This window comes from Hylobates moloch, unplaced genomic scaffold (assembly GCF_009828535.3).
Source record: "Hylobates moloch isolate HMO894 unplaced genomic scaffold, HMol_V3 SCAFFOLD_1, whole genome shotgun sequence".
Taxonomy (NCBI): Eukaryota; Metazoa; Chordata; class Mammalia; order Primates; family Hylobatidae; genus Hylobates; species Hylobates moloch.
The window spans coordinates 228,628,186-228,653,379 of NW_026652276.1; the positions used below are offsets into that span (position 1 = coordinate 228,628,186).

Sequence of the window (25,194 nt, forward strand, 5' to 3'; positions counted from 1 at the left end):
ACTTCTTGTATTAAACCCATCATTTATTTAATCAAAGATAAAGCATATTTCTATTATTTCTATAATAATAGAAATTCTACAAGAAAGGAGAGAAACCTTTAAGTTTTCCTTAAAGAAAGCCGTTCTTCCTATTCTTATGATTTCTGATGTGAGCTACGCTACTTTCAAAACACGTGATCCTTTAGGGTACAGAGGAGAGAAAAGGAATTCGTTTAAAACATGATTTTCTACGTAGATCATCAACGAATGAAGAAAGAAACTAGAAAAAAGGGGGAAGAAATGGGTGAGTGTAGTACACTTATTTCAGATATGAAGATGTGCTTCCAGGTACAGCACTAGAGGTACAAATTTATTCTAGAGCTTTGCTCACTGGTACTTACTATCTCTGGAACTACAGTCACTGCAGAACCAGGCCATTGAAGCCCAAGGTTAATACTGATTGTAGGGAACAGACAAAATTGGATCCAAGTCAATATTTCCTTGTTTTCTAGCTGGAAGAGGCTTGGGCATTTCATTTAATACCACTGAGTGTCAATTCATTCATATGTAAAATGAGCCTCATAGAGGTGTTATAAGGAATCATAGATTATTGTATTCTTCCATTCTATGACAGAGGCACATTTCACATTTTAATTGGGATGATTCTTAAAATCAATGGCACATCTTTTTTGGAAGTGCCACATAAAATCATGGGGCATCAAACAATAAATTGTATCTTTATTTTATAAAATACATGAAGGTAATAAAGGCAAAGTGCATCTGACAACATCTGGCATCTAATAAGCTCAGCAAATTGTTTTGGGGTGATGCTCAGTGCTGTTGCTGTTACACCATGCTACACCACTCAGAGAAGCATCTCTTTCTTCATAAATGTTCACTGATACTCCAGCTCACATGAATGCAGTCTAGCACATATTTTGTGAAAGAGTAATTAAAGTCTTAAATGTCCTAGTTTCTCTAATCATCTAAAATATCATACTTTTAATATAAAAATAATAATACCTTAAAAATGAAACGATACGTCTTTGGAATATTTATCACCTTCAAAGGACTTGCAATCCTCCTACATAATAATAGTACTATATTAATTAGTTCTTGAGTACAAAGAGTCTGTACTGCACATAGCACTCTGCTAGGCACGAGTTTTCCTTGTTTTTTTCTGATACAACTTTGATATGACCTAATTTCACCACCAAAAAAACAGCACCATATGGCAAGTTCCCCATTTCCCCAAAAATAATTTATTGAGCCTTTAGTGTGTCCAAGTGACTGAACTCTTTATGCTGAATTTTTCTCAAGATTTCTTCAGGACATCAGAACATAATGCAGATTTTTTTTCAGGTGGCCCTCTACCAGCTGGATATGAAATTGGATCAGCTGGAGGCAAGAACAGATGGGGTTGAGCAGCAGATGGAAAGATCCTGTTTAGAATATGCAGAATCACTCTGGCAAAATCAATCATGCCACAGGAGTTAGTTTCAGTTTGGTGAAAGAAAATGAACTCAAGTAGACAACCGAGTTACTGGGAAATTAATACGAGCTCACACTTTAGAAAGTCTTGATTAAGTGTCAATAAGACAGATGAGCTAATGATGTTGAATTAAAAGTCTTAAATGTCATGTTTGTCAATAATCATAATAGCTCTCCATATTTAGTGCTTACTCTGTGCCAGGCATTTCATGTACAGATCTCATTCCATCCTTACAAAAACCCCGTGAGACAGGCATTTTTCCGATATCACAAATGCTGAAACAGAAGTGTTAAGTAAATTGATCAAGGTCATAGGACTCTAGGTAACAGAACCAGGATTGGAAATTGTCTGGCTAGCTGGAAAGCCCACACAAATCATGAACACCCTACTTTACTACTTTCCAGTGTTAAATGATGTGTATACAAGAACAATTGGAGGAGCATATGGTCAGCTTTCAGATATCCTAAGGTCCTTTCCACAGTAACAATTGGAAGAGTCCTGTGATGGTCAGAGTGACCACTGGGCATCTGCCTGAATCCTTGTGGGGAATACAGAGCGGCTAGGGTGGCCACGTGGTCCCCAGTAAAGCAGAGGTCACAGGTGTCACATACAGGCTCTGGTGAATCCCATGGAGTCCCTGTAGAAATCTCACATCTGCTTACCCCGAGAAGGTCTCCCAGAATCCTGGACCTGCCTTGCTCCACAAGTGGATCTCCATAGCAACCTTAGGCCCAAAGAGTCTCAGGCACCCATTCTAGTCCAAACATGCTATGATGGACTTTGTTTCCATCGGGCATTCAATACATATGTGAATCTGAGATTGTGAGTGACTTGGAGTACCTACTGTCTCAGTCCATTCGGGTTGCTATTAAAAAAAAAACCATAAACTAGGTGGCTTATAAACAACAGGAATTCATTTCTCACAGCTCTGGAGGCTGGGAAGTCCAAGACTTGCCAAGGTATTGGCGGATCTGGTGTCTGGTGAGGGGGAGTTTTCTGTTCATAGAAGGCTCTTTCTAGCTGTGACTTTTCATGGCAGAGGGGAAAATGCACTCTCTGGGGCCTCTTGTATAAGGGTACTAATACCATATGTAAAGGCTCTGCATCTCATGACCTACTTCCCCCCAAAAGGCCCTACTTCCTAACATCACTTTGAGTGTTAAGATTTCAGTATATTAATTTGGTGGGGGTCACATAAACATTCAGTCCACTTCATCTACTTTCTTCAAAACTGTAGGCAAGCTGTAAAGAAGGGAAAATCATTTCAGCCCAAGTATTTGCCCTGCTTTAACTTTGGAGCAAGAGCAGGAAATAGAAGGAACTTATCATTCATTGACTGCCTACTATTTGCCAAGCATGGAAAGACCATATAATTGGTTGGAGGGGAAATAAGATAAAAGTCTGAGCAACAGATGGAAACACATCTGCCAGGTGCCATGCTCTGTATGCATTACTTCATTCCATATAGCATTCTCTTGTATTAGCAAGTTCCTGCTGACTGCTACGCTACTTTTTCTTCTCAGCCAAATGTTCAAGAAGCAGGTACTGGTTATGAATAAGCATGGTGAAAACCCATTTTCTAAGAAACAGAAGAGATGGCAAGTGTATCCTCTCAAAGAAGTAAATTTTGTTTTCTGCCTTATTTTTCTCAAACAAAACAAGCTTTTACCAATTCCATTACCATAGCCTTGCTATCTATACATAGATATCACAGAAATCTTAATCTTTGAGTTTTCAAGTTAGAGGAATTCTTATTAAGTATGAGAGTTAATAATCTCCTGAGACGTAAATATGCCTGGTAATATGAGAACAATAAATGTTTGTTGGGTCCAAACATGAATTAAAGCTGTATATGTTATGCCTTAAAGACATTAAATTAATCATAAATTATAGTGATTAATTACATTAAAACAATAGTATTATGAATACACAAGATACAAGTTTCAGTTTAAGGAAAAACCATATTTTAATAATCCCCAAGTACGCCTGTATTCTGAGACACTAAAAATAATTATATCCTTGAAAATGCATGCACTCTTACTGAAGACACAGAAATGAACAGAACGGAACTAAAAACTGAATAAATTTTGTAACACATGATTTTTTTCATTGTAATATTTCTGAAATTGGGATGCATCTTAGAATCTATGACATCTCATAGTTGCCTTCAGCCAGGTGGCAGTTGTGATGTCACAAGCAATGCTTGCATGTAGGAGAACAACGTGTAAGACACATGTCAGCATCTTGCAAGAAAACCTGAGAGACAATTACAGACTACTCTTATTATTCCTAGGAACTACTTGTTTTGAAAGAGGATGGGTGAGACAGTGTATTATATATGTTTAACATACAGGAGGCAAAAGTATAAAAAGAAGTCTAGTTCTATATCATTGCCAAATGACTTAAGAGTCTAGCACCACAGCATTTTAGTTGCTTAACAGATTTAAATGTTACATTGCGCTTGATTTGGCAGCACATATGCTAACACTGGAACGATACAGGGAAGATCAGCAAGGCCCCTGCACAAGAATGACACATAAATTCATAAAGATTCCATATTTTTTGTAACACAAAGGATAAATGCTTCAGGGGATTGATACCCAATTTTCCATGATGTGATTATTACACATTGCATACCTGCACCAAAATATCTCATGTACCCCATGAATATATACACCTACAATGTACCCACAAAATTAAAACTAAAGTTAACATTTTTTAAGGAAATATTACCTCATCTTATCTCTTGATGGCATAGAAATTTATATTTTAAAACTGTTATATATATAATTATATAATTTTATAATCATATAATTATATTTTTATATTTTAAAATAAATATATAATTTAATTATATAAACATTTAATTAAATTATACATTCAATTATATATTAACTATGTCATTTAATTATGTTTATATATTTATTATATAATATAGATCCATTATCTGTATTTATACATAATATATTTAATATATGTTATTTATACAGAATTATATATAATTAGGCTTAATAACTCTGAGTCAAAAACATGATTCAAAGGGTCAAACTCTACATTAAAGGAATTTTCAGAAATATCTCACCCAATTTACTTTGCTTGTATTTTAATTATATTTCAGTATATTATATTGAATTATATTTCAGTATATTATATTGAATTATATTTCAATATATTATTGAATATATATTGAATATTGAATATTTCATAAATATTCATGAATATAAATATAATTCAATATAATATATTGAAGTATTCAATATAATTTCATGAATATAAATATAATTCAATATATTATATTGAATACTTCAATATAATATATTGAATTATATTTATATTCATGAATATTTATGAAATATTCAATATATTATATTTTTATATTTTTACATATTGCAATATATAACATTATATTTCAATATATTATGTTTTTATATTTTTAAATATTTTATAATTTAATTATATATAAACATTTAATTAAATTATACATTTAATTATATATTAACTATGAAATTTAATTATATAGTTACATATTTTTATAATATAGATCCATTTTCTATATTTATACATAATATATTTAATATATATTATACAGAATTATATGTAATTAGGCTTAATAACTGAGTCAAAAACATGATTCAAAGAGTCAGACTCTACATGAAAGGAAATTTCAGAAATATCTCACCCAATTTAGTTTGCTTATATTTTATTTTCTGTGTATATGCAATAAATAATTTAAAAATTTATAATCAAGCTGAAAAGAGTTCTTTCAGCAAGCATAAAATTTTCCAGTGATTAAAACTTACTGAGTCCCGTTTATTTGGTGGTATTTTTCTTAGGTTTTTTTTTTTTTTACATGAAACAATGATAACTGCTGGCATCGTAGATACAACAAAATAGGGGTATAACAATATGCGGGAACATGAGGAGATGGTATACAAATCTACAGAGGCATGAAACAATAGAAATTAGCGCCAGCGTGGAAGTTAGGAGAGAGATTCCAGTATTGGTTCCATAATTAAGGAGCTGCGTGATCTTGAGCAAGACACTTAATCTCTCCGAGCTTCATCCATAAAATAAGGAGCTGTGATAGATAATTTCCGAGCTCCAGAGAGCAGTGATGTACGCAATCAGGAAAATAGAACCTTCCCTCGATGCTCCAAGGAAGAAGGGATCTGATGTGGGTCACTATGTGATTATGAGAGTGACGGAAAGGAGTCCTGAGGTTGAGGAAGGCCAGTCACTGCTGGCCTCAGCTTCTCTAATGGCTACCGAGGGATTAGACATTGCCTCCAGGCAGGTCAGAAACTCAAGGAAACTTCCCCACCGGTCACAGCAGCCTCCAGTATCTATTGGTGAACTTCTAAAGGCTACTAAAAACGCTTTAGGTTCCAAACTCTGCATGTCAGCAGGCCACTGCCCCAATACACACTTCTCTGCCATCCAAATCTCCCACAGGGGCTTCTTACTGGTCGCATCCAAAACAAAGCTCTGTTTGGCAAGGGGTTCTGGGAAATGTAGTTCCTACACTGCCAGTCCCTGTGCTATAGGAGAGATCATAGAATGAGGTAGGAATGGGGCTGAGTGTCACAGACAGATATCTGATACCCCAGCTTGGGAGCGAGGGACTATGATAGCAAGGCAGATGAACAAGAGAGAGGGGACGGCATGAAGACAGATTTAGAAGTCATGGAGAGGAAGGTACGCATCTGAAAGATGCCTCAAAGGAAGAATTGAAAGATTAGATATGGGTTACTTTTTCTTTCCACACTGGAGAGTCAATATAATCTATAAATCAAGTCTCTTTAGCTCCTCTGCTGACTATCATGTTCTTTTTCCCTAGCTCTCCTGTAACAGGGAACAATACACCCTTTTTCTTGTAGTGCAAGAATAATGATTTGCTGGCAGAAGCTCCGTGAATCAGACTTTGCACTGAACATGTTATATTGTTTGGGAACCCCGCTAAATTTTTCCATAACTGCTTTAAAAGTGATTTCCATTTAAAGCTAGGTGGAACAAATTCCTGCTGCTGGCTAAATCTTCTTTTTCTTTTCCTATGAACAGAATCTCATAAAAAGGACTATTGCTCTTTTGTACTTTTCTGTGATGCATTTTGTGTTGGGGTCTATGGAGGAAGCCATCTAAAAATACAGAGTGCTGTAAAAATACCCTCGTAATTCTACTAGAATTCAACTTTTTAATAGCTGTCTTTCTTCTCCCTTTATGTCTCCTTTTCAAATATTTCTTTCCCATTGGTACTCTGACAGACTAATGTTTCTGGGTCTTTCATAGACACCTACATCGACCAAATGGACCCATCTCCCACCTTTGAGATCCTCATTAAACTCTGGCAGAGTTTGGTGGCTACATGAACTCAAACCCCAGACGTATGGAGAAAGAATCACTTTCAATAGAAAACCTAACATCACCGGTACTTACAATTCTGACTAATTTTTGTCATAAATAAATACAATGGGCATCATCTATGTCCATTTTGAGTCTGTATCTATGTTATATCACACTTTGCCTAATAGTAATGCTGCTGTCAAGTTAATAAGGGTTTTAGCTTACATAAATAACATTCAGTTCAGTTGGGTTTATCTTAAACTGTACAGAGGTGCTTGTTTTATTATAATTCAACTGAATCAGAAACTTTCTTTCTCTCTACTTGCTCACACTGGCTTCTAACCAACTCACGTTTCTTTAATGACAAGTGCTAAATAAACTTCACCTGGGGACTGATCCTCCAATAAGGATAAAAAAAGAATTGCCCCAGCTACCAAAGTATCATTGTTTCATCTCCAATGAAATATTCCCCTATAAAACCGTTTCTCTCTATGCAAGGACTTGGAGTAGGAATCCAGCTATAAAGGTCAGGGAAGGCCCCATCACCACCATCCCCACTGACTGAGAAAAGGATTAAAATATTTTAAAGAAGGAGGACCAAAGGCCAAAACGTCAGCATGGTCAAGAAAAAGTGAGCAGAGCCATGAATCAAGTCATGAAGTTGTAGATTCATAGAAAACATGTAAAGGCTATAATATATGTAAAGTGTCACTCCTCGTTTTAAGGGTGAAGAAATGAGGCTTGCAGAAGTTAAGTGTCACACAGCAGATAGTGGCCAAGATAGTGGCCAAGCCAGGCTGAGTCCCATGTCCAAATCAGTGTACTGCTTGCTTCTCTGTGCACCTGTCATCTTTAGTGGTGGTGAATGGATGAGGAGTATTGAGGTGAATACCCTAAGAAATAACACAGCAAATAATGCTCAAGTATAATCTAGTAATAATAATGATTTGAAATCAACATTATTGTAGTGACTTCTATTGTGTGCCCCAAAAAGATATGTCCAAGTTCTCACCCCTGGTACCTGTGAATATGATCTTACTTGAAAACAGGGTTTGTGCAGATGTAATGCAGTTAAGGATCTGCAGATTAAGATCATCCTGGACTTAGAAATCTACTCTAAATCCACTGACTGGAGTCCTCATGAGAGAAAGGAGAGAGAGCTTTGACACACAGAGAAGCAACTCATGTGAAGACCCATGTGAAGAGAGAGGAAGAGATTGAAGTTCTGTGGTCATAAGACCAAGAATGCCAGGAGCCACAAGAAGCTGAAAGAGGCAACAAACCTCCTCCCCCGGAGCTGCGGAGGGAGTGCAGTCCTGCTGAGGCCTCCATTGTGGATTTCTGGCCTCCAGAGCTGTGAGCGAGTACATTCTGTGGTTTTAAGCCATCAAGTTTGTGGTCAGTTTTTACAGCAGCTTTAGGAAACTAACACAACTATGAAAATACCCAATCTAAAAAGCAATCCAGGAAGAAATTTTTGTTGTCCCAGTGGTTTGTTGTTGTCATTGTTGATTTTAACAAAATATAGCTCAAATAACAGTACTTTGAACTTTTCAGTTAGGAATAATTACACACATAACGGCTCCCCTAAATGGTTTTTAGCCTAAAGACTCTGTCAACATTTAGTATTATATAAAAGACTCTCTCCACCTCCCCAGCCCCGTGTCCTCCCAGCCTTCCCCTTCCCCTAGTATTCCAGCCACACTGGTCTTCTCTTTGGTTCCAGAACATGCTAGGACCCTTCTCACCTCAGGCTTCTATATGCTCCTCCTTTGGCTGGCACACTCCTCCCCAACCCTGCACCACCTCCCCAGTCAAAATCAGCTCCAAAGTGCAACTCTACGGGAAGCCCTCCTGCCCCTTTATAATAGATCAGCCCCACACATACACCCTCTTTGTAAACTCTCCTAACACCCTTTCCCTCTTCTTCACAGTCGTGATCACTGTTTGTAATTTTTCATTTATAATATTTCTGGATTGTCTGTCTTTCCCACTGGACTGTCACTCTCTGAGGGCAGGCACAGGACGTTTTGCTCATCATGACATTTCACAGGTAGCATGATGCCTGGCATATAGCAGGCACTCATAAATATTTGGAAAATAAGTGAGTGACAGTATTTAGCCTTGGATGGAGCTCTTGTCTGTTATTCACACTTATAGTTGTTCTGTTTCCAACATATAAAATTGAAATTGTAGAAAAATCTGTACACAGTCATAATTCGAAAACTAACTTATTTTAGTAATGTCTTAATTTTTCTCCTCTGAGTTTCTAAATGAATTCATGAAAGTTCTGCTCTGTCCCAAAGGCATTTCATAAATAAATAAGCACAGCTAAAAGGGACTCAAACCTGTTACATTTCGCCATGCCATCGGAGTTCATGGATAGGCGAATTTGCCCTAATTAGTATTATTCATGTGTATAATCAATAAGCATGTTTGGTCCTGTATGAGTCCATTTTCATACTGCTAATAAAGACATACCTGAGACTGGGCAATTTACAAAAGAAAGAAGTTTAATGGACTCGCAGTTCCACGTTGCTGGGGAGGCCCCACAATCATGGCAGAAGTGAAAGGCACATCTCACATGGTGGCAGACAAGAGAAGAGAGCTTGTGCAGGGAAACTTCCCTTTATAAAACCATCAAGACTCATGAGACTTATTCACTATCACGAGACTAACACAGGAAAGACCCGCCTCCATGATTCAGTTACCTCCCACTGGGTCCCTCCCACAACACATGGGAATTGTGGGAGCTACAATTCAAGTTGAGATTTGGGTGGGGACACAGCCAAACCATATCATTCCACCCCGGCCTCTCCCAAATCTCCTGCCCTCTCATTTCAAAACTAACTATGCCTTCCCAACAGACCCCAAAGTCTTAACTCATTTCAGTATTAACTCAAAAGTCCATAGTCCAAAGTCTTATCTGAGACAATACAAGTCCCTTCTGCCTATGAGCCAGTAAAACCAAAAGCAAGTTAGTTACACCCTAGATACAATGGGGGTGCAGGCATTAGATAAATACATCCATTCCAAGTTGGAGAAATTGGCCAAACTGAAGAAGCTAAAGGCCCTATGCAAGTCCAAAATCCACCAGGGCAGTCAAATCTTAAAGCTCTAAAAAGATCTCCTTTGACTCCAGGTCTCACATCCAGGTCACACTGATGGTGGGCTTTCACAGCCTTGGGCAGCTCTGCCCCTGTGGCTTTTCAGGGTACACTGACTGCTTTCATGGGCTGGGCTGGCATTGGATGTCTACAGCTCTTCCAGGTGCATGGTGCAGTCTGTCAGTGGATCAACTTTTCTGGGGTCTGGAGGATGGTGTTGTTCTTCTCGCAGCTCCACTAGGCAGCACCCCAATGGGGACTCCATGTTTAGGGGGCCACCCCACATTTCCCTTTAGCATTGCCCTAGCAGATGTTCTCCATGAGTGCCCCACCCCTGCAGCAAACTTCTGCCTGGACATCCAGGCATTTCCATACATCTTCTGAAATCTAGGTGGTGGATCTCAAACCTCAATTATTGACTTCTGTACACCTTCAGGCTCAATACCATGTGGAAGCTGCCAGGACTTGGGGCTTGCATCCTCTGAAGCCAAGGCCCAACCTGTACCTTGACCCCTTTTATTCACACCTGGAGTGGCTGGGATGCAGGACACCAATTCCCTAGACTGCATACAGCACAGGGACCCTGGGGCCAGCCAACAAAACCATTTTTCCCTCCTAGGCCTCTGGGCCTGTGATGGGAGGGACTGCCACAAAGGTCTCTGACATGTCCTGGAGACATTTTCCCCATAGTCTTGGTGAATATGCTCAGCTCCTCATTACTTATCCAAATCTCTGCAGCCATCTTGAATATCTCCTCAGAAAATGGGATTTTTCTTTTCTATCACATTGTCAGGCTGCAAATTTTCCAAACTTTTATATTCTGATTCTCTTTTTAAACTGAATGCCTTTAAGAGCACCCAAGTCACCTCTTCAATGTTTTTCTGCTTAAATATTTCTTCTGCCAGATACCCTGAATCATCTCTCTCAAGTTCAAAGTTCCACAAATCTCTATGGCAGGGGCAAAATGCTGTCAGTCTCTTTGCTAAAGCATAAAAAGAATCACCTTTGCTCCAGTTCCCAACAAGTTCCTCATTCCATCTGAGACTCCCTCTGCCTGGATTTCATTGTCCATATCATTATCAGCACTTTGGTCAAAGCCATTCAACAAGTCTCTAGGGAGTTCCAAACTTTCCCATATTTTCCTGTCTTCTTCTGAGCCCTCCAAACTATTCCAACCTCTACCTCTTACCCAGTTCCAAAGTTGCTTCCACATTTTTTGGTATCTTTTCAGTAGGGCTCCACTCTACTTATACCAAAATCTGTATTAGGGTTCTCTAGAGGGACAGAACTAATAGGATAGACATATATATAAAGGGAATTTATTAAGAGTATTGACTCACACAATCACAAGGTGAGGTCCCACAATAGACCACCTGCAAGCTGAGGGGCAAGCAAGCAAGTCCAAATCCCAAAGCTAAAGAATTTTGGGTCCGATGTTCAAGAGCAGGAAGTAGCCAGAACAAGAGAAAAATATAGACCAGAAGACTAAACCAGTCTAGTCTTTCCACATTCTTCTGCCTGCTTTTATTTTGGCCACGCTGGCAGGTGATTAGATTGTATCCACCCAGATTGAGGATGGATCTGCCTTCCCCAGTCCATTGACTCAAATGTTAAAGTCCTTTGGCAACACCCTCACAGACATACCCAGGAACAATACTTTGCATCCTTCAATCCAATCAAGTTGACACTCAGTATTAACCGTCACAGGTACCTAATAGATTCCAAAGATTGTATTTTAAAATATATTTTAATCTATAGAAGAGAAAAAGAAGATAACAAGAACAGTAATGAGAAGTAAATCACAGTGAGGCTGGGTGGTGGTAAAGGAACATTTCCAGAGGTAGTCACTCTTGAGCTGAGTCTTAAAGAGTAGGAGAAAGTGAGTAAAGAAAGCCATCAAGGTTGTTTTAGGGCAGTTTCTCATTTTTGACATTTTTCGCAGAATAATTCTTTGTTGTCAGGGGCTGTCCTGTGGGTTTTAGGATCTTAACAGCATCCCTGGCCTCTGTCCATGAGGTGCCAGTGTGACAACCAAAATGTCTCCTGAAGATTTCTCAATGAACTGAAAATAGAACTACAGTTTGATACAGCAATCCTACTACCAGGTATCTACTCAGAAGAAAAGAAACCGTTATATAAAAAAGATGCCTGCACTTGTATGCTTATTGCAGCACTATTCACAATACCAAAGATATGGTATCAACCTAAGTGTCTAATGGATGATTGGATAAAGACAATATGGTGTACATATGTGTGTGTGTGAATGTATATATGTGTGTGTGTGTATCATGTATATATATGTATACACACACACACACACACACATATATACCATGGAATACTACTCAGCCATAAACAAGAATAATGAAATCATGTCTTTTGGAGCAACATGAATGGAACCGGAGGTCATTATGTTAAATGAAATAACTCAGAAGCAGAAAGCCAAATACCTCATGTTCTCACATATAAGTGGGAGCTAAATGATGTGCACATATGGTCATAGAGCGTGGAATAATAGACACTGAAGGCTCCGAAAGGGAGGAGGGTAGGAGGAGGAATGAGAAATGATCTAATGGGTACAATGTACACTGTTTGGGTGATAGTTCTCCTAAAAGCCCAGACTTCCCCACTATATAATATATCTGCATAACAATACTGCACTTTTACCCCCTAAATCTATAAAAATTTGAAAATTTTAAAAACGAAAAGAAAATGTCACCTGACATTGCAAAAAATCTCCCCTGGAATGCAGCATCATCCCAGTTAAGAACCACTGGTGGGGGCACAGGAAGGAGCCTATCTGCAGGTTGGGGCGTCTGAGTTACTACAGCATGTCCAGGTAGCTCTAGGGGAGTGCCTTGGAGGGAGATAGGAGAGAAAGTACAACACTGCTCTTACACACGGGGTTTCATGTGTTATGCTGGGGAGTTTGGAATTTCATCCTGAAAGCACTTATGCAGAATCAAAGGATCTTAAGTAGGAAGTGGACATGGGCTAATTTGTGCTTAAGAAAAAGCACTCTGGTCACAGTGGAAAGGAATGATCGAATGGAGATAAGAATGAATTTGAAAGAATTGAATGTAATCCAGAAGAGAAGTGATTCATGGGGACAGAAAGGAAAGGAAAGGGAAGATAGAAAGGTACTCACATCACGTCTCTAAGACCTTGTCTAGAATGGGATCTAGATTCTTGGTTTGGATGATCAGAAAGTAGAATCATAAATCTCCAAAATCCACTTGGAAATTAGCCCTCATGACTTCATGGAAAAAAAAAAATCAAACCCTTGAACTCAGAAAAATTACTTGTAAAGTTGGTTAAGCATAATCTAGGTGACCTCATGGTGTAATGAATAAAAATAGTCACTACCTCCGGCTTCAAATTCAATTAGGCCTTCAGCAGAGATTCTTTCAGCAAATTGTCAAAAAATATTAGTTTTTAAAGTAATCAATGTATTAGAAAACTGTAGTAAATTTTCACCCCCTGCCCCCAAGCAATGTCTAGGCAAGTGAGACAGAGAGACAAAATGAGTAATGGAGTCCATTTTTCTTGCCTGATTGTTCAGAAAATTGCCTCATTTCTTTGCTTTATTTTCTGAGTCCATATAATGATAACAGAAAAAGTTGCATGTGTGGCTATTTTTTACAATCTGAATCTTTGACAGTGTTGAGAGAGGTAATCACCAACAAACACACTATCACAGCATTTGCCAGAACCTCTGTTTTCTTTCAGGCTTTTGTCAGTACCTAAGGCAAGTCCTTTATGTGAGAACTGACTAGATAAAATGTCATGAGCACCTCCTGTGAGGGAAAGATTGAGACTGAGATCTCAGTCATAAAGAGACTCCCCAGCTACAGGTGCTACAAGGTGCACAAAGGCAATTAACAATTTGGGGCAAAGCACAATTTTCATAGAGTCTGTTTTGCAAAAAAAAAAAAAAAAAAACAAAAAAAAAAACAAAAAGAAAACACCCTACGCTACCTATTTCACAAAGTTCTTCACATTTCTAGCTCATGAGGAACACAGGATATTCAGGCCCTGCTAAAGGATATGAATAGGTCATCTAGGTTTTGATTAAGAGATTGTTTGAACAAGTCCCAAATGGGAATAATTCAAATTAAAGCAAGAATGTGTCAATACATCTGAAATGTAGAAGAATGCAAAAATAGTATTTATACATAAATATGAAGTATAAATGGAATTTTTATGTGTTGATAAATTATATATTTTTAAATATTTGGCTTCAATGACAATATAAGAAAAATGAAATTCCTACTAATCCATAGAATAATGTGTACTTTCTTTTAAGAAATCACCAACCTTAAAATCACTAAAATATGATACATTTAACAAAATGGTAGATTTTAAATTATAAACCAAACTGAATTCAGAAAGTAAAAATTATGATACACAGTTTATATTGGTCAAAGTTGCCATTAATTGTTTATTATCAGTAAAAATAAACACGTTTCACTTCACATGTGTTACACAGGTGCTTAATATTTTATATGAGTAATTCATTTGCTCTTCACAACCACAAAAAGTAGATACATGATTATTCCCATTTTGCAGGTAAGGAAATTAACACCCAGGTGAAATACTTTACCAAAAGTCACATAGGTAGTAAGTAACAACTGTGTGATTAGGAAAGAGCATTATCCCTAAACTTCATGAAGAAAAAGACACATATAAGCAATTAGTCCCTTATAGACTAAGAAGTTTTGATAGAGACAATTTGTTACAGATGCATAAGATAGATAGTACAGCCAGTTCTGTGAATCACAGTGTTATATTTATTTCCACATATTCTATGTTAATACTATAATTTTTAATTCAATGTATTTTAAGTTTTCATTTAATAACTGCTGTAAGTATATGCAGCTCTGAGAACAAGGGGGAAGAGAATAATTTCAGCCATTTAAAATAGCTTTTATATTTAGATTTAAATATTTCAGTTGCATTTCAAGTATCTTTTTCTGCTAAAAATTTGGCCTGTCTGAATTTTAAAAGGCATTTGGGCTTCAAACTTTAGTTAATGGTAAAAAAAAAAAACCTAAATATTTAATTTCCTGAAATAGTTCCAAATTACAGAAACAGAGAGAAAGCTTAAATACAACAGAACAAAAATTCATAGAACAGAATTTACGAATCATTCATACACAAAAGGCCAAACCTCTCAATGAGTAACTGTATTATTGACAGTTTGGGAGGAATTTTAATTTTGTTTGTTTTTCTCAAATAGTGAGATCAGAGTCGAAAAAGCCTTAACATCTCCGTATTAGAGATTCTGTAACTCACATCAGTTATGCCAGGCTCCAGCTACGTACTCTGAAAAGTATATTAAATCAGGATGATAATTGCTCAGTAAAATTTCTCCTAGAAGTATAGTAAATATGATTGATTTAATATATCGTTGAGATTCTACTGGAAAAATGGCATAAAACAGCAACATTCTGTTGCCATTTTATAACTTTCATTTTTGTAAAGTGACCATTAGCATAATATAGTAATATCATTATGACAATCTGCACAGATGAAAATATCTCAAGGCCAATATTACATTTTCATCAAGTAAATGACCATGTGTTTCAATAAACACAATTATGAATGTTAATATACCAACAGATTGAGTGTTTTCATTTCTCAGCATCACTGTTTATAGGGGAAAACAAATTAATCATCTTTGAGGTAACGGGAGTGTAGACTTTTAGAACATCATCTGTTTCACTACAACTATTCTTGGTTTGCTGAATAAGAGTCAGGATTGTACTTCTGACTGTCTTCATCTGAGGTCATCTTATCTGTCCCCTTCTGAAGTAATCTTGTCATTACATAAATACCTATGCAGCATTATCAATTTAGAGCCAGATAATTTAAGATGAATCACATCTTTATTTTGATAATTATCCACAGGATGCCCAATTGTACAGTAGAAACATGCAAAGAAACCTGTTCCTCCTGCCTGTTCTATCAGCTTGGACAATTCCTGAACAAGCTGTTCTCCAGCCCTGCACACCTGTGAGCAGGCCAGGGACTCTGTGGACCCAGCCTCGCCCTTTCCGTCACCAAGGCCACATTTGTGGTCAGGAGGCAAGTGAGATTGTCATCACTTTCACTTGCATCCTTTTTAGCAATAGGCACGTTGGGCATAGGAATGGATGTGCAGGCTAAATGGACACAAACCAAAAATAGAAGAGGCAACCTGTCTATGGCCTTACCATCCCGAATGTGTCCGATCTCAGAAGCTAAGCAGGGTTGGTTTTGTTAGTACGTGGCTGGGAGAAGAGATAACTAGCTGAGACTTCAGTATCTAGCTTACAGGCTGCTTCAGCCGTCAAGCACAGCTTAATTATATGTATCACTGGGGAAGATCCTTTTCCGGAAAGAGGCAACATTTTAAGACCATTCAAGATTAACCTTTGCTTGAGCAAAAAGAAATGTTTCTACTTTCAAATGCTTTTTGGTAAAAATCTTTAAAAAATAATAAATGCTTCAAAGAAAGTAAAATACCTAGGAATCCAACTTACAAGGGATGTGAAGGACCTCTCCAAGGAGAACTACAAACCACTGCTCAATGAAATAAAAGAGGACACAAACAAATGGAAGAACATTCCATGCTCATGGATAGGAAGAATCAATATCATGAAAATGGCCATACTGCCCAAGGTAACCTATAGATTCAATGCCATCCGCATCAAGCTACCAATGACTTTCTTCACAGAATTGGAAAAAACTAAAGTTCATATGGAACCAAAAAAGAGCCCGCATTGCCAAGACAATCCTAAGCCAAAAGAACAAAGCTGGAGGCATCATGCGACCTGACTTCAAACCATACTGCAAGGCTACAGTAACCAAAAGAGCAAAACAGAGATATAGACCAATGGAACAGAACAGAGCCCTCAGAAATAATACCACACATCTACAACCATCTGATCTTTGACAAACTTGACAAAAACATGAAATGGGGAAAGGATTCCCTGTTTAATAAATGGTGCTGGGAAAACTGGCTAGCCATATGTAGAAAGCTGAAACTGGATCCCTTCCTTACACCTTATACAAAAATTAATTCAAGATGGATTAAAGACTTAAATGTTAGACCTAATACCATAAAAACCCTAGAAGAAAACCTAGGCAATACCATTCAGGACATACGCATGGGCAAGGACTTCATGTCTAAAACACCAAAAGCAATGGCAACGAAAGCCAAAATTGACCAATGGGATCTAATTAAACTAAAGAGCTTCTACACAGCAAAAGAAACTACCATCAGAGTGAACAGGCAACCTACAGAATGGGAAAAAATTTTTGCAATCTACTCATCTGACAAAGGGCTAATATCCAGAATCTACCAAGAACTGAAACAAATTTACAAGAGAAAACAAACAACCCCATAAACAAGTGGGCAAAGGATATGAACAGACACTTCTCAAAAGAAGACATTTACAGACATGAAAAGATGCTCATCATCATTGGCCATCAGAGAAATGCAAATCAAAACCACAATGAGATACCATCTCACACCAGTTAGAATGGCCATCATTAAAAAGTCAGGAAACAATAGGTGCTAGAGAGGATGTGGAGAAATAGGAACACTTTTACACTGTTGGTAGGACTGTAAACTAGTTCAACCATTGTGGAAGACAGTGTGGTGATTCCTCAAGGATCTAGAACTAGAAATACCATTTGACCCAGCCATCCCATTACTGGGTATATACCCAAAGGATTGTAAATCATGCTGCTATAAAGACACATGCACACATATGTTTACTGCGGCACTGTTCACAATAGCAAAGACTTGGAACCAACCCAAATGTCCAACAATGATAGACTGGATTAAGAAAACATGGCACATATACACCATGGAGTACTATGCAGCCATAAAAAAGGATGAGTTCATATCCTTTGTAGGGACATGGATGAATCTGGAAACTATCATTCTCAGCAAACTATCTCAAGGATAAAAAAACAAACACCGTATGTTCTCACTCGTAGGTGTGAATTGAACAATGAGAACACTTGGACACAGGAACAGGAACATCACACACCGGGGCTGGTTGTGGGGTAGGGGGAGGGGGGGGAAGAATAGCATTAGGAGATATGCCTAATGTAAATGATGAGTTAATGGGTGCAGCACACCAACGTGGAACATGTATACCTATGTAACCAACCTGCACATTGTGCACATGTACCCTAGAACTTAAAATATAATAAATAATAATAATAAATGATTTTTCTGATTTCTTTAAAAAAATCACTGTCTTCCTTGGCTGTAGCATAGCAGCAAATGTAGATAGTATAAGAACTACTTATCCTGGCATGGGTCCCAAAATATAGTTGCTTGAAAAAGTCTATATTGTGACCTTAATTTTTAGTCCTTTGCCTCTTTGGGAACTCCAGTGTGAAGAGAGGTATGCACAACCTCATGGTCCTAAGGTTGTTATCACATGGCCGAACATTTTACAACATGAATTCATGAATTATGTAGTTAATTAATGTATCAAAGAAGATCTCGTCACACTTATCACAAGTGCTCTTAGTTATAGCCCCACAACCTTAATTGTTATTGCCAAGAATTTCTATCCATCCACTCTTTCTATTTTGCAAACTACAATTACAAAAGAGGTGTGAATGAAAAGTTTTCTGTATCATTCCAAAAATGTGTTAGGATGTTTTGAAAAGTTCTGATTCCTAGATCTATGAGTGACTTAGCAACATGATTAGATGAGACAAAACCCATAGCTACACGTCTTTCTCTAGAAGTTTTCTTAATGTCGACTCTTGACAAAATTTCAGATCCATTCAAAATTTCAAATACATTAAAATAAAAAAATTAACACTCTAATGTTGAGATTGAGTAGCCTATACAAAGCCTTCCTTAAAGATTACATTTTTTACATTTTCTAGTTTTCATTCATTGCAAGCATGTTTGTAATCGCTCAGTGAATGGCTAATTTCAAATCTGTACCAGGTAATTCTCACATCTCTGTCATCTCACAGTTGACATCTATTGATTTTCTTTTTTTTTCTTTCATTAACTTTGAGATCTTCCTGGTCCTTGATATTGTGAGTGACTTTTAGTTGAAACCTAGACATTTTAGATATTATTTTATGAGACTATGGATCCTCCGCTGGTTGAAACCTAGACATTTAAGATATTATTTTATAAGACTATGGATCTGCTGCTGTCATCCTCTCTCTGCTTTTCTTTTTCTTCTCCACTTACTCCTACCCCTTTAACCCAATGCTCAAGTAGGACCAGGGAAACATTAAAAGTTGGCCCACAGATGGAAGGAACATTGTACCTCATGTGTCACATTTAAATTCTCCAGGAAGAAAGGACTTGTCAATAAAGTGTCTTTTTAAGTCACAGATGGCAGTAAGGCTGTGCCACCCCCACCTTTTCTTTCTATTCATTGTCTCCTAATGTCACTCATTTTCTGAAGTATCTAAGTAGCACCACCACTATCCAAGACTGACATTCCCCGTTTATATTCAGTCATAACTCACTAGTGAAGATTAACTGGGGAGGAGACAAGTCTGAATTAGAAATCACCAAAGTAGTATTTTAAAAGAAGTGCAGATTTATTGCGTTCAATTCTAGACCTAATTCAGAGACATGGCTAGAACTGTTACTAAGGAAATGTCTTAAACGGCCTGTTTTAAAGCACAGAGACAACCCATTTGTACATTAGTAGAAAGTAATGTGTTTTAAATCCTTAACAATAGTTTTCTTGAGTAGATTACTGCTTTAAAAATCCTATTTATTTATCTCCTACAAATACTAAGTAAATTTCAACACATCCCTTTTCTGAATTTTCACAAATTCTACAGGAGCAGAATCTAAATTAGAAGCTCGATTATATATGATATTTCTGTTTAAAAGGCACTAATTAAGCTGCTTTGCCCTGTGAGCACTAGAATTTGGGATGGCACAGTCATTTCATAATCTGAAATCTAACACAATTATTTCTGGATGAACGATTTGCCATAAAATTTAACAGGCTATATTAGCTGTTGGTTTGCACTGATGATCTATAAATACTAACCTTTATCTCTTGATATTTTTCCTTGTTCTTTTTTCTGGTTAATTTAGAATTTCACTGATTAGGAATTTGCTTATATAAAGTGCTTACTGATATCAAAGACTCAAAACATCGTTGAGCATGTTTATGCTGCAAGGTGAATGAGTGTTGCAAAGTTTGACTTAGTGTAGAAAGATTGTAAGACTGTAGAAGTTACTTTTAGAAAACCTAAACTATCTTGTAGAAAAATTATCTCATGATTTTTAAAAATGGCATTCAAAATTCAGAGAGAACAATTCAAGCTTGTTGCAAGTGGAAAGTCAACAGTGGTTCAGATCAGTTGTACACACTGTGCGAGATGTTTATGTGCTGACAGCTTGTGTGCCTACCTCCACATCAATTCGGCCATTATACCAGCTAATTCTTCTATCTAGGATTCATAACATAAAAATGTGCTTCCTCTTTCTGAGGGAAAGTTGACTACCGGTAGAGAAGCGTTACCCTTATTTCACCTTGAAGAGTAACAATATAAGCTCATGTGCAATGAAATAGCAGACTTATTGGAAATGATTACCAGTTTCTTGAAAGCAAAGAAGTACATATTTCTTAACTTCATTAGGATTTAGAAGTTGATCATTCATCATCCCCTTCTGCACTCTGAGTGCTGAACCAATTGAAAAAGAGATGGAAGCAAGTGTCAGATAGAAATCAAAACAGTAACTTAGACTGTGTTTCTCTTGTGACATAGGCCCTTCAAACCCTACTTTTTGAAAGAGTGGCTAGGATACATGAAGTCATTACAGTATCAACTGCATACCCACAACATTTAGAAAATATAAAACTCCCCAGCCCCTACTCCAAGGTTATGTTCTCAGAACCAGATATATAGTGCAGTCTAGCCCAGCACCATCCAATACAGTGGCACCTAGCCACATGGCACTGTTGAGCACTCGTAATGCGGCTAATGTAATGTGGCTACTGTGACAGAGGAGTTGAATTTTCATTGTGTTTTAACTGATTTAAAATTATATTTAAAAACTGATTCTCTATTCACTATTGGAAGACTTCGAAGTCTACTTGAAACAATTCCAGGTATGTGCATCTACTTTTTCAACCATAAACTACATGGAACCTAAGTATAAATTAGTTATTTCTAATTAGAATAATTAATTCCATTAAAATGAAAGGGCCAAATTGAGATGTGCTCTCAGTACAAAATATATAAGAATTTTGAAGACACAGCCCAAGAAAGAGAATATAAAATAGCCCATTTATAATTGTTTACATGTTGAAAGAATTGTGTTTTGGATATACGGGATTAAATAAAACGTGAAAATTGACTTTTAAAAATTCATCTGTTTCTTTTTACTTTTTTAACGTGATTACTAGAAAATGTTTAATTACATATGTGGCTCACATTGTGTTTCTATTAGACTCACTCTACTAGAGTGTGATGTAGATTCACCCTCTAGTTGATGTGTAAAAGTCATGGTGGAGATTTAATTGTGTCTAGGGGAAGAAGAACAAACTAACGAAGGGGGAGAAGGAGAAAATCTTCTGACTCCCAGGAGACCAACTGGTCTGGGCCAGTTTGTGTCTCTGCATGGCTTCTGAACCCGAACTTAAGTGGAAGAAATCTCCCACCAAGAGGTTACTTACATTGCCAGGTGTTTGTTTCTTCTCAGACCTAGGATTACTGAGCCCTGAGTGTCATCTTACCTGGATGCTTCTTCTCCTACTCTTATTTTTTAAAAGCTGTTACTTCTCTAGGCTTTGATTAACATTAACTATTAAAATTACAGTGTAGGCGGGGCATGGTGGCTCACACCTATAATCCCAGCACTTTGGGAGGCCAAGGCAGACAGATCACTTGGGATCAGGAGTTTGAGACCAGTCTGGCCAACATGGTGAAACCCGGTCTCTACTAAAAAAAAATAAATAAGTACAATTGCAAAACAAACAAACAAATAAATAAATTTGCAGTGTAAAACTCTCTTTAACTCTCTATTTTCCTATTGCAACATAATTCAGCTTTCCCTGGGTACCCATCCCTTAATCCTAGGTGAGAAAAAATATATATTAAAGATGAAACATCTACTAATGCCCAGCCCTGCAAAAAACTTATACTCCCATTTCTGGTGGAGGCAACATTGAAGGTTGGCTCTCTGGTGTCTAAAAAGATGTTCTGCCCATGTTGATTTGAACACCTCCCTTTTGTAAAAGGCTTTGCCCTTTCCACATGGACTATGAAGGCCCCACAGAAGTGAAACTGTGTCCCCAGTCTAAATTCCCCGGGACAAAGAAGATGACAGGCTTTCTCGGTAACATTAGGCCAGAATGATAACCATATAACCCAGGCTGTGTTTTCAAAGTTTTTGTTGTAAATTAAATGTTTTGGTATATTTGTCAGAGCTTTTTATCTTGGTTAATTTAATTAAAATAAAGTCAGCAGCCAAAATAAAATTATATAAAGGTTAATCAGGATGTTTCCTGTATTTTTGACATAAACCAAATTAAGCAGTTATTTTTCTAACACATGGAATTCTTACATTTGTCTCTGTGCAAGATCTATGTTAATGTTAGTTGTTTTACTATGTTTGAAATTCAGTCTTTTAAAATGGGTTTTCTCTGGTCTCCTCCAAGGCTATTTGAGCATCTAAATATTTACATATTACATTGCTATTGGCAAAAGTTTTCAAATGCCATTCACTCAATTTGAAAAAATTTTGCACTTTTTATAAAGCTAGTGTGAATGTGACTCTAAAAACTCACCAATTGGCACTAATCAGGTTCATCATCAAAATAAACCTGATAACTATTAAAACTAAATTGTTGAGTTGGTTTTGTAATGTCAGGATTTTCAAGACAACAAATGGCCAAGAACTTCGCATCAGAGGAAGTCCTGCTTTCGGTTGATTCTTGATGCTGATTGAGAACAGCCCTCCTAAGCACTGATGTGAATATTTGCCCCTAAGAAGTACAGCCCATTTACCATTTAGAAGCTAAAGTTCAGAAATAAAACTCTGACACAACAAAACATCAATAACATAAAGCCAGACAGAGCACTAGAAAAAGTCATAAATCTCTAATATGAATATACATCTCTAATACAAATTACATTCAAGCAACAGTGATTTGCCTCTGCTGCAAGTAATTATGTACCTATTGTTAAAATAGTGTGAGTCACGGCAAGAATATGGACAATATCAATTCCCTTCAGAGATTGCACTCTGTGAAGTCTTTCCAGTTCTAACTACACAGTACAATCTTTTTAAAACTATCAACTTTGCACTCATTTCAGACCCAAGTATGTTGAACTGGATGAGGTATTACTATCAAGGACAAGGATTGGACATTAATCAAAATGAAAATACTTTTTTTTTTCTTTTTTGAGATGGAGTCTCACTCTGTTGCCCAGGCTAGAGTGCAGTGGCGTGATCTCTGCTTACTGCAACCTCTACCTCCTGGGTACAAGCAATTCTCTGCCTCAGCCTCCTGAGTATCTGGGATGACAAGCACCCACCACCATTCCCAGCTAACTTTTGTATTCTTAGTAGAGACAGGGTTTCATCATGTTGGCCAGGCCGGTCTCCAACTCCTGACCTCAGGTGATCCGCCTGCCTCGGCCTCCCAAAGGACTGGGATGACAGGCGTGAGCCACTGCGCCCGGCCTAATCAAAATGAAAATACTTTCAACATGGAAATAAAGCTTTCCAATGCTAAAGCTTCTGTTTTCTTAGAGCAAAAGAGCTCCACTAAGAAGAAAACTGAATGTTACTGGGATGTTGTTTAACAAGTTCCTGGTATATAGATTGAATTGTGTCACTGCCAAAGAACATAGGTTGAATTCTTAACTCCTGGAATCTGTGCATGTGACCTTATTTGGGAGTTGTAGATGTAATCAAGTTCGGATGAGGTCATACTGAAATAAAGTGGGCCCTAATTCAGTGACTGGTATCCTCATAAGAAAGACATGTGGACATAGCCACCCAGGGAGGGCACCAGGTGAGGACAAAGTTAGAGTCTAAAAGCTACGTGTACAAGCCAAGAGGAATTAAGGATTGCTGGCAACCACCAGGAACTAGTAAGATGCACGGAAATATTCTCCCCTAGAGACTTCAGAGAGAGAGCACAGCCCTGCTGGCACCTGCGTTTTGGACTTTTAATCTCCTGAACTGTGAGAAAATTAAGTTCTTTTGTTTGAAGCTACCCAGTTTATGGTAATTTGTTTCAGCAACCCTGGGAAACTTCTATATAAGGCTATATCCGAACTCCTCTTATCTCTTAGGAAACCAAAGTTCTATCCTTAAGCGAATATAAGATGTAAGTTCACAGATAACTCAGAATGTCCTCCCACTTCTCAAGAACTAGTCCTGGGTTTGCATTATCCTTATAAATGCCCTAAGATGATTTTTTCAACCATATGTTACCAAGAAGTAGGGAAGTTTCAGCATTAACAATACATAGCTTCGTAACAATTAGCCATCTGTTTATAATGCTGTTAGGGATCGACAGCATCTCAATGGAAGCAGGGAAAACAACAGAAATATCATATCTGCCAAGTTCTAGTCATTCATTATCTTACATAGTAATTTGTCGTCTCATGAGATCACTAAGGAGAGAAAAAAGCCATGCCATGCTACAAAATAAACTTTGTAAAGCAGGTAGTTTAATAGCAAATTAATGATGTGCTGACAAGATCAAAACCAAAAAAAAAAAAATATATATAGTCATATTTTCTGCAGTGCAGCTAATAATGCAAGTTTGTAAGCTGTCTCACGAGAAGGTAGTGTTTATTTTTTCCAAGGAGCTATTTGAAAACCAGAGAGTAAGATATTTTAAGATGGTTTTTCTCAATGCCAGTTTGTTTTAAATATTACTAGAGTTCAGATATTATCTTGCTATCACTCTTAATATCCATCTTAATTATGGGTGTCCCTGTGGTAAAGTCTAACCTCCTTCAATCTCATCTCTTGACTTGATGATTCATTTCAAAGAATGTGTTAATACAATGGGGCTTCTTCTCAAGAGCAAAGTAACTTTGAGTAAAGTTTATAAAAGTAAAAGAAATAAAGCAGATGGCAAATATTGCCCACAGAATTGGTTATAGTATCATTATCCATTAAGAAATGAATTTTGTACAATAGATGATACAGGTCTTACTTATCTATCTCTCATAAATATATATATATATAATAGTAAGATAGATATAGTGATATTGCAAACTGGCAATAAAAAAGATGGCTTTAATATTTCA

At 37.2% G+C, this 25,194-nt stretch overlaps 1 protein-coding gene and 1 non-coding gene across 2 annotated transcripts in view; both read left to right on the plus strand.

Annotated features, from left to right (window-relative positions):
* CNTNAP2 (contactin associated protein 2) overlaps positions 1-25,194 on the plus strand; it is a 1,422,658-nt gene that overhangs the window by 816,106 nt on the left and 581,358 nt on the right. The gene's annotated exons all lie outside the window — the stretch shown is intronic.
* LOC116809787 (U6 spliceosomal RNA) lies at positions 3,929-4,035 on the plus strand. Its single transcript, XR_004369972.1, has one exon. It is a non-coding gene; the product is annotated as a U6 spliceosomal RNA (small nuclear RNA).